This window comes from Oncorhynchus kisutch, linkage group LG17 (assembly GCF_002021735.2).
Source record: "Oncorhynchus kisutch isolate 150728-3 linkage group LG17, Okis_V2, whole genome shotgun sequence".
Classification (NCBI taxonomy): Eukaryota; Metazoa; Chordata; class Actinopteri; order Salmoniformes; family Salmonidae; genus Oncorhynchus; species Oncorhynchus kisutch.
Window position 1 is genome coordinate 86,551,686 of NC_034190.2, and position 10,853 is coordinate 86,562,538.

Below are 10,853 nucleotides of genomic sequence, written 5' to 3' on the forward strand. Positions count from 1 at the left end.
AAACAGGGCTGGTAGATTATCTCTTCTCTGCTCTAAACAGGGCTGGTAGATTATCTCTTCTCTGCTCTAAACAGGGCTGGTAGATTATCTCTTCTCTGCTCTAAACAGGGCTGGTAGATTATCTCTTCTCTGCTCTAAACAGGGCTGGTAGATTATCTCTTCTCTGCTCTAAACAGGGCTGGTAGATTATCTCTTCTCTGCTCTAAACAGGGCTGGTAGATTATCTCTTCTCTGCTCTAAACAGGGCTGGTAGATGATCTCTTCTCTGCTCTAAACAGGGCTGGTAGATGATCTCTTCTCTGCTCAAAACAGGGCTGGTAGATTATCTCTTCTCTGCTCTAAACAGGGCTGGTAGATTATCTCTTCTCTGCTCTAAACAGGGCTGGTAGATTATCTCTTCTCTGCTCTAAACAGGGCTGGTAGATTATCTCTTCTCTGCTCTAAACAGGGCTGGTAGATTATCTCTTCTCTGCTCTAAACAGGGCTGGTAGATTATCTCTTCTCTGCTCAAAACAGGGCTGGTAGATTATCTCTTCTCTGCTCAAAACAGGGCTGGTAGATTATCTCTTCTCTGCTCAAAACAGGGCTGGTAGATTATCTCTTCATTGCTCAAAACAGGGCTGGTAGATTATCTCTTCTCTGCTCAAAACAGGGCTGGTAGATTATCTCTTCTCTGCTCAAAACATGGCACACTTGGCCTACAAATCAATGCATACAGACACACTATCTAGGTCCAATAGGGGAGAGGCGTTGTGCTGTGGGTCCAATAGGGGAGAGGCGTTGTGCTGTGGGTCCAATAGGGGAGAGGCGTTGTGCTGTGGGTCCAATAGGGGAGAGGCGTTGTACTGTGGGTCCAATAGGGGAGAGGCGTTGTCCCGTGAGGTGTTGCTTTATCTGTTTTTTTAAACCAGGTTTGCTGTTTATTTGATCAATATGAGATGGAAGGAAGTTCTATGCAATTATGGCTCTATATAATACTGTACGCTTTCTTACATGTGTTCTGGATTTGGGGACTATGAAAAGACCCCTGGTGGCATGTCTGGTGGGGTAAGTGTGTGTGTCAGAGCTGTGTGTAAGTTGACTGTGCAAACAGTTTCTTATAAAAACAAGAAGTGATGCAGTCAGTCTCTCCTCAACTCTCAGCCAATAGAGAGACTGGCAGCATAGTAATAATATCAGCCCTCTGATTACAATGAAGAGAAAGAGGTGTCACTCTGATCTGGTCCAGATGCAGCTTAACTAGGTCTGTCCTTGCAGCACTGGACCACATGACTGGACAATGATAAACATATGATAAAACTAGAGCCTGCAGAACTTGCTTTGTGGAGTGTGGTGTCAAAAAAGCAGAGCATCTCTTTATTACAGACAAACCTCTACCCATCTTTACAACCACTGAATCTATATGTTTTGACCATGACAGTTAACGAACTAAGGTAAAGCCAAGTCATTTAGTCTCCTCAACATGTTCAACAGCCACACCTTTCATTACCAGATTCAGCTGAGCTCTAGAACTTATGGAATGATTTCTACCAAATACAATGCTCTTAGTTTTAGAGATGTTCAGGAACAGTTTATTACTGGCCACCCATTCCAAAACAGACTGCAATTCTTTAAGGGTTTCAGTGACTTCATTAGCAGTGGTTGCTGATGCGTATATGGTTGAATCATCAGCATACATGGACACACAGGCTTTGTTTAATGCCAGTGGAAGGTCATTAGTAAAAAAAAAAGTAAAAAAAGTACATACTAGCAACACGCATAACCACCAAACCAGACAGGCAAATTCAGGGCAGCTAAGACAACCCAAGCCAAGGACAAATGGCCTTAAATACAGTATTATATCGAGCCATAGTTGAATGGAACTCTTTACCAATCCACCTTCAAGAAAAAACATCTAATGTGATAGACCACATGACTGGACAGGAAATAGAAAAAACATCTAATGTGATAGACCACATGACTGGACAGGAAATAGAAATAACATCTAATGCGATAGACCATATGACTGGACAGGAAATAGAAATAACATCAGAGAGAGATAAACACCTCTCTGGGAAGAAGAAGGGCAGGGGTGCATGCTTTATGATTAATGACTCATGGTGTAATCATAACAACATACAGGAACTCAAAGTCCTTCTGCTGACCCAATCTAGAATTCCTTACAATCAAGGCTTGCCATTTTATCAACCAAGAGAATTCTCGTCAGTTATAGTCACAGCTGTGTAGATTCCCCCTCAAGCAGACACCAAGACGGCCATCAAGGAACTTCACTGGACTACATGCAAACTGGAAACTATACATCCTGAGGCTGTATTTATTGTAGCTGGGGATTTTACCAAAGCAAATTTGAGAACAAGTCTACCTAAATTCTTCCAGCATATTAATTGCGCTACATGCATGCACAATACCCTCGATCACTGCTACTCTTCCCGCACCCTCCTAGGGCAAATCCGACCACGACGCCATCTTGCTCCTTCCGTCTTACAGGCAGAAACTCAAACAGGATGTACCAGTGACGAGAACCATTCAACGCTTCTCCGACCAACCGGAAGCAACGCTTCAAGATTGTTTTGATCACGCCGACTGGAATGTTCCGGTCAGCCTTATTTCACTTATAATTCACTATGTCTTTAAACAGCTTGGAACATTCCAGAAAATGATGTCATGATTTTAGAAGCTTCTGATAGGCTAATTGACATCATTTGGAGGTGTACCTGTGGATATATTTCAAGGCCTACCTTCAAACTCAGTGCCTCTTTGCTTGACATCATGGGGAAATCAAAAGAAATCAGACAAGACCTCAAAAAAACAATTGTAGACCTCCACAAGTCTGGTTCATCCTTGGGAGCAATTTCCAAACGCCTGAAGGTACCACGTTCATCTGTACAAACAATAGTACGCAAGCATAAACACCATGGAACCACGCAGCTGTCATACAGCTTCTGGAGGAGAGACGCGTTCATCTCCTAGAGATGAATGTACTTTGAGGCGAAAAGTGCAAATCAATCCCAGAACAACAGCAAAGGACCTTGTGAAGATGTTGCAGGCAACTGCACATGCAGACAAAGATCGTACCCTTTGGAGAAATGTCCTCTGGTCTGATGAAACAAAAATAGAACTGTTTGGCCATAATAACCATCGTTATGTTTGGAGGAAAAAGCTGGAGGCTTGCAAGCCGAAGAACACCATCCCAACCGTGAAGCACGGGGGTAGCAGCATCATGTTGTGGGGTGCTTTGCCGCAGGAGGGACTTGTGCACTTCACAAAATAGATGGCATCATGAGGACGGAAAATTAGGTGGATATATTGAAGCAACATCTCAAGACATTAGTCAGGAAGTTAAAGCTTGGATGCAAATGGTTCTTCCAAATGGACAATGACCCCAAGCATACTTCCAAAGTTGTGGCAAAATGGCTTAAGGACAACAAAGTCAAGGTATTGGAGTGGCCATCACAAAGCCCTGACCTTTGGGCAGAACTGAAAAAGCATATGCAAGCAAAAAGGCCTACAAACCTGACTCAGTTACATCAGCTCTGTCAGGAGGAATGGGCCAAAATGTACCCAACTTATTGTGGGAAGCTTGTGGAAGGCTACCCGAAACATTTGACCCAAGTTGAACAATGTAAAGGCAATGCTACCAAATACTAATTGAGTAAATGTAAATGCAGATTTTTTATCCTTAGGTAGTGGAATAACCTTTGACTCTTTCCAGACTTCTGGGCCCACCCCATACATCAAGCACTTTTTAAAAATAGGAGAGATTGGGGCTGATATCTGGTTAGCTGTAACTCTAAGCAATGTGGCGTCTAGGTTATCTGTACCAGGTGACAACAGCATCCTTTCTACCTCTTCCTTTCAACTTGATGAAATTCAAACCTGCCTTGCCTCTCCTTCATGATACAATCTTTTATAGGGGTATATCACATTGAGCCATAGCATTCCTCAACTTGTCCACTTTGCCTGTAAAATATTAATTAAAGTAGTTTGCGATGTCGTGTGGTTTAGTAATTAATATACCCTCTGATTCGACAAAAGAGGCTGACGTTTGAATTCCTACCCATAATAGTGTTCAACGTTCTCCACAGTTTTTTCCCATCATCCTTTACTTCATCAATGTTGTGCTGATAGAAACCCTTCTTCTTTCCTTTGTTTAGTTTGGTCACAAGATTTCTTCATTTACAATAACTTTGCTTATCAAACAGAGTACCAGATTTACTTTTTTTGGCATCATGATATTTCTCAGCTCATCATCAATCCACCGTTTGACCTCACAGTGCATTTTCTTTAAAGGGGCGTGTTTATCAGCGAAACTCATAAATCATTTCTTAAAGGGGCGTGTTTATCAGCGAAACTCATAAATCATTTCTTTAAAGGGGCGTTTTTATCAGCGAAACTCATAAATCATTTCTTAAAGGGCCGTGTTTATCAGCGAAACTCATAAATCATTTCTTGAAGGGGCGTGTTTATCAGCTATACTCATAAATCATTTCTTAAAGGGGCGTGTTTATCAGCTATACTCATAAATCATTTCTTAAAGGGGCGTGTTTATCAGCTATACTCATAAATAGTTTCATAAACAAACTCAGTGCCATTTCAGGATCATCCTCACTACACACTTCTAACCTTCTTAATCTCATCCACAAATTAGTCCTGATTGAATCCTCTGTAGGACCTGTGGTAGATTACCTTAGGGCCTTTGGTATTTTAGTGTTCCTAGTGAGTGAGTCCTGATTGAACCCTCTATAGGACCTGTGGTAGATTACCTTAGGGCCTCTGGTATTGTAGTTTTCCTAGTGAGTTCAACCAGGTTATGATTATTGTAACCTAGTGCCACTGATACAGCTTGTGATCGATACAAGTGGATGTGTCACGTTCGTTTTATGAATCTGACCAAGGCGCAGCGTGGTATACGTACATTCTTTATTTATAAGAATGAACACTGAACAAACTAACCAAAATAACACGTGACGCTATACAAATGAGTGCTGACAGGCAACTACACATAGACAAGAACCCACAACAGAAAGTGGGAAACAGGACTGCCTAAATATGATCCCCAATCAGAGACAACGATAAACAGCTAACTCTGATTGGGAACCATATCAGGCCAACATAAACATACAAATACCTTGACCTACAAAACCCCTAGACAATACAAAAACTAGCGTATCCAGCAAGTCACACACTGACCTAAATATCAAGAAAACAGACATATCTCGGGTCAGGGCGTGACACGATGATGTAATACCGGACCTATGAGTAAACATTCTGATTGGTAATATCATAACTTGGGTTAGGTTACATACAGTCGTGGCCAAAAGTTTGGAGAATGACACAAATATTAATTTCCACAAAGTTTGCTGCTTCAGTGTCTTTAGATATTTTTTGTCAGATGTTACGATGGAATACTGAAGTATAATTACAAGCATTTCATACGTGTCAATTACAATTACATGAAGTTGATGCAAAGAGTCAATATTTGCAGTGTTGACCCTTCTTTTTCAAGACCTCTGCAATCTGCCCTGGCATGCTGTCAATTAACTTCTGGGCCACATCCTGACTGATGGCAGCCCATTCTTGCATAATCAATGCTTGGAATTTGTCAGAATTAGTGGGTTTTTGTGTGGCCATCCCCCTCTTGAGGATGGACCACAAGTTCCCAATGGGATTAAGGTCTGGCGATTTTCCTGGCCATGGACCCAAAATATCGATGTTTTGTTCCCCGAGCCACTTAGTTATCCCTTTTGCCTTCTGGCAAAGTGCTCCATCATGCTGGAAAAGGCATTGTTCATCGCCAAACTGTTCCTGGATGGTTGGGAAAAGTTGCTCTCGGGGATGTGTTGGTACCATTCTTTATTCATGGCTGTGTTCTTAGGCAAAATTGTGAGAGAGCCCACTCCCTTGGCTGAGAAGCAACCCCACACATGAATGGTCTCAGGATGCTTTACTGTTGGCATGACACAGAACTGATGGTAGCGCTCACCTCGTCTTCTCCGGATAAGCTTTTTTCCGGATGCCCCAAACAATGGGAAAGGGGATTCATCAGAGAAAATGACTTTACCCCAGTCCTCAGCAGTCCCTGTACCTTTTGCAGAATATCAGTCGGTCCCTGATGTTTTTGCTGGAGAGAAGTGGATTCTTTGCTGCCTTTCTTGACACCAGGTCATCCTCCAAAAGTCTTCGCCTCACTGTGTGTGCAGATGCACTCACACCTGCCTGCTGCCATTCCTGAGCAAGCTCTGTACTGGTGGTGCCCCGATCCCACAGCTGAATCAACTTTAGGAGACGGTCCTGGCACTTGCTGGGCTTTCTTGAGTGCCCTGAAGCCTTCTTCACAACAACTGAACCGCTCTCCTTGAAGTTCTTGATGATCTGATAAATGGTTGATTTAGATGCAATCTTACTGGCAGCAATATCCTTGCCTGTGAAGCCCTTTTTGTGCAAAGCAATGATGATGGCACGTTTTTCCTTGCAGGTAACCATGGTTGACAGAGGAAGAACAATGATTCCAAGCACCACCCTCCTTTTGAAGCTTCCAGTCTGTTATTCGAACTCAATCAGCATGACAGAGTGATCTCCAGCCTTGTCCTCGTCAACACTCACACCTGTGTTAACGAGAGAATCACTGACATGATGTCAGCTGGTCCTTTTGTGGCAGGGCTGAAATGCAGTGGAAATGTTTTTGGGGGATTCAGTTCATTTGCATGGCAAAGAGGGACTTTGCAATTAACTGCAATTAATCTGATCACTCTTCATAACATTCTGGAGTATATGCAAATTACCTGTAAATTAACTGTACATTGGCAACAGAAATATGTTTCTTTCTCATTGGACAGTTGGTGTTAAATCTATATTCATATCTCCCCCAAAAATATATTTCCTTATTTTCATCAGATACCTTTTCCAACATTTAGCAAATTCCATCAAGATATTTGACATCAGCACTAGGTGGCCTATAGCAGCTGTACCCATAGAGCCTATAGCAGCTGTACCCACAGTATCCGTTAGTGTGTGTGTGTGTGTGTGTGTGTGTGTGTGTGTGTGTGTGTGTGTGTGTGTGTGTGTGTGTGTGTGTGTAATTACTTGTCTGTCGCTCCTCCTAACTCCTTGGGAGGGAGGGTGAAAAATCAGTTTGTCGTACCTCAGATATGCTATGTCACCTCGTTGTCTTGCAGCCTTCATATCTGATAATGTCACCTCGTTCTCCTGCAGCCTTCATATCTGATAATGTCACCTCGTTCTCTTGAAGCCTTCATATCTGATAATGTCATCTCGTTCTCTTGCAGCCTTCATATCTGATAATGTCACCTCGTTCTCCTGCAGCCTTCATATCTGAAAATAACACAGACCTCGTTCTCTTGCAGCCTTCATATCTGATAATGTCACCTCGTTCTCTTGCAGCCTTCATATCTGATCATCTCACCTCGTTCTCTTGCAGCCTTCATATCTGATAATGTCACCTCGTTCTCTTGCAGCCTTCATATCTGATAATGTCACCTCGTTCTCTTGCAGCCTTCATATCTGAAAATGTCACCTCGTTCTCTTGCAGCCTTCATATCTGATAATGTCACCTCGTTCTCTTGCAGCCTTCATATCTGATAATGTCACCTCGTTCTCCTGCAGCCTTCATATCTGATAATGTCACCTCGTTCTCTTGCAGCCTTCATATCTGATAATGTCACCTCGTTCTCTTGCAGCCTTCATATCTGAAAATGTCACCTCGTTCTCTTGCAGCCTTCATATCTGATAATGTCACCTCGTTCTCTTGCAGCCTTCATATCTGATAATGTCACCTCGTTCTCCTGCAGCCTTCATATCTGATAATGTCACCTCGTTCTCTTGAAGCCTTCATATCTGATAATGTCATCTCGTTCTCTTGCAGCCTTCATATCTGATAACACAGACCTCGTTCTCTTGCAGCCTTCATATCTGATAATGTCACCTCGTTCTCTTGCAGCCTTCATATCTGATAATGTCATCTCGTTCTCCTGCAGCCTTCATATCTGATAATGTCATCTCGTTCTCTTGCAGCCTTCATATCTGATAATGTCATCTCGTTCTCCTGCAGCCTTCATATCTGATAATGTCACCTCGTTCTCTTGCAGCCTTCATATCTGATAATGTCATCTCGTTCTCTTGCAGCCTTCATATCTGATCATCTCACCTCGTTCTCCTGCAGCCTTCATATCTGATAATGTTACCTCGTTCTCTTACAGCCTTCATATCTGATAATGTCACCTCGTTCTCTTGCAGCCTTCATATCTGATAATGTCACCTCGTTCTCTTGCAGCCTTCATATCTGTGCTTTGGCAAAGTGGGTGGGGTTATAGCCTTCCTGTTTGGCCCTGTCCGGGGGTGTCCTCGGATGGGGCCACAGTGTCTCCTGACCCCTCCTGTCTCAGCCTCCAGTATTTATGCTGCAGTAGTTTATGTGTCGGGGGGCCGGGGTCAGTTTGTTATATCTCCTGTCCTATTCGGTGTCCTGTGTGAATCTAAGTGTGCGTTCTCTAATTCTCTCCTTCTATCTTTCTTTCTCTCTCTCGGAGGACCTGAGCCCTAGGACCATGCCCCAGGACTACCTGACATGATGACTCCTTGCTGTCCCCAGTCCACCTGGCCATGCTGCTGTTCCAGTTTCAACTGACCTGAGCCCTAGGACCATGCCCCAGGACTACCTGACATGATGACTCCTTGCTGTCCCCAGTCCACCTGGCCATGCTGCTGCTCCAGTTTCAACTTCCACCTGACTGTGCTGCTGCTCCAGTTTCAACTGTTCTGCCTTATTATTATTCGACCATGCTGGTCATTTATGAACATTTGAACATCTTGGCCATGTTCTGTTATAATCATGCATGAACCAATGAGGTTGCTGGGGGGGGGGGGGGGGGCGTTCATGCAGGAACCAATGAGGTAGCTGGGAGGGGGGTGTTCATGCAGGAACCAATGGGGTTGCTGGGGGGGGGGTCATGCAGGAACCAATGAGGTTGCTGGTGGGGGGGGGGGGGGGCGTTCATGCAGAAACCAATGAGGTTGCTGGGGGGGGGTTCATGCAGGAACCAATGAGGTTGCTGGGGGGGGGGGTTCATGCAGGAACCAATGAGGTTGCTGGGGGGGGGGGTTCATGCAGAAACCAATGAGGTTGATGGTGGGGGGGGGGTTGGGGGGGGCGTTCATGCAGGAACCAATGAGGTTGCTGGTGGGGGGGGCGGTCATGCAGGAACCAATGAGGATGCTGGGGGATGGGGGGCATTCATACAGGAACCAATGAGGTTGCTGGGGGGGGGGCGTTCATGCAGGAACCAATGAGGTAGCTGGGGGGGTGGCGTTCATGCAGGAACCAATGGGGTTGCTGGGGGGGGGGGGGGGGGGTCATGCAGGAACCAATGAGGTTGCTGGGGGGGTTCATGCAGAAACCAATGAGGTTGATGGTGAGGGGGTTCATGCAGGAACCAATGAGGTTGATGGTGAGGGGGTTCATGCAGAAACCAATGAGGTTGATGGTGGGGGGGGGGCGTTCATGCAGGGGCCAATGAGGTTGCTGGGGGGGGGGGGGGGGTTCATGCAGAAACCAATGAGGTTGATGGTGGGGGGGTGGCGTTCATGCAGGACCCAATGAGGTTGCTGGGGGGGGGTTCATGCAGAAACCAATGAGGTTGATGGTGGGGGGGGGCGTTCATGGATTTTGCAAATCTCTAATGTCAAAGCCTACAAAGTTGCCTGCCATTATGTCAGATTGTGACAAGCCAGGTCAAATACATTTTTACCTGACCAAATTATTATATGGCCTGCAAAAAAAAAATGTGCAAACGGGTCTTTCTGTTTTGTCTGTCATAATATTTGACAGCTCCACTGAGAGACGGGCAGTGAATCGACCAGCCGGCACGGATGTAAATAAAGGACGTCATTGTACCCACTGACCCTCGATGACCGACAGTCGGGACACACGAAACCAACACAGACTGACAGGGACACCGCGAACTGCCTGCATGCACTGATGCACTGAATAATAATTTGTAATTGCAGATAAATATCCCGGATCGCTTGCAAACATAACACAGAGAATATAACCGAAAGAGTAATATTTAGTTAGTGCCAGCTGATAGTGGTGTTGGTGAAGGTGGTTAGCCAATGTAAACACGATTAGCTTTGGGACCAGCCTCAATGAACAGTTTAGACAGCATATGGACGATTGCAATAAAACACTCGTTATTGTGCAAATCATAAAATATCTTACCTTCCTCACGTTCAAGTTAAGTTTTCTGGTGTAATGTGTTCCCTAGCTACTGAGTGAAGGAGGGTGTGTTAGTTCAGCTCCAAAAATTATATTTGCAAAATGGCTTCATTTTGTGTAGTTGGGCGGTGCATGATAGTTGTTTCGACTATATGATTGGTGTATACAACGCACACACTCTTTCTCCGGGAATATGATTGGACGACAGTTAATCATTAAAGGACAGGACATCCATTCGAATGGGATTTTTCTTTTTAAGTATTGAAAAACTGTTACGTTATTCTTCTTTCTCTGTCGATGTCGGGTACTACAACACGTTACTATTACGCTGTTATCGCAGGTACTACAACACGTTACTATTACACTGTTATCGCAGGTACTACAACACGTTACTATTACACTGTTATCGCAGGTACTACAACACGTTACTATTACGCTGTTATCGCGGGTACTACAACACGTTACTATTACACTGTTATCGCAGGTACTACAACACGTTACTATTACACTGTTATCGCAGGTACTACAACACGTTACTATTACGCTGTTATCGCGGGTACTACAACACGTTACTATTACACTGTTATCGCAGGTACTACAACACGTTACTATTACACTGTTA

At 44.3% G+C, this 10,853-nt stretch overlaps 1 protein-coding gene across 1 annotated transcript in view; it reads right to left on the bottom strand.

Moving 5' to 3' along the window:
• The window catches only part of LOC109885062 (RNA-binding protein 10), a 75,044-nt gene extending 64,694 nt beyond the window's left edge, over positions 1-10,350 (bottom strand). Inside the window, 1 exon segment of the mRNA XM_031793363.1 lies at positions 10,235-10,350. The gene's annotated coding sequence lies outside the window, so the exon portion shown is untranslated.
• Between the last annotated feature and the right edge of the window lie 503 nt (positions 10,351-10,853).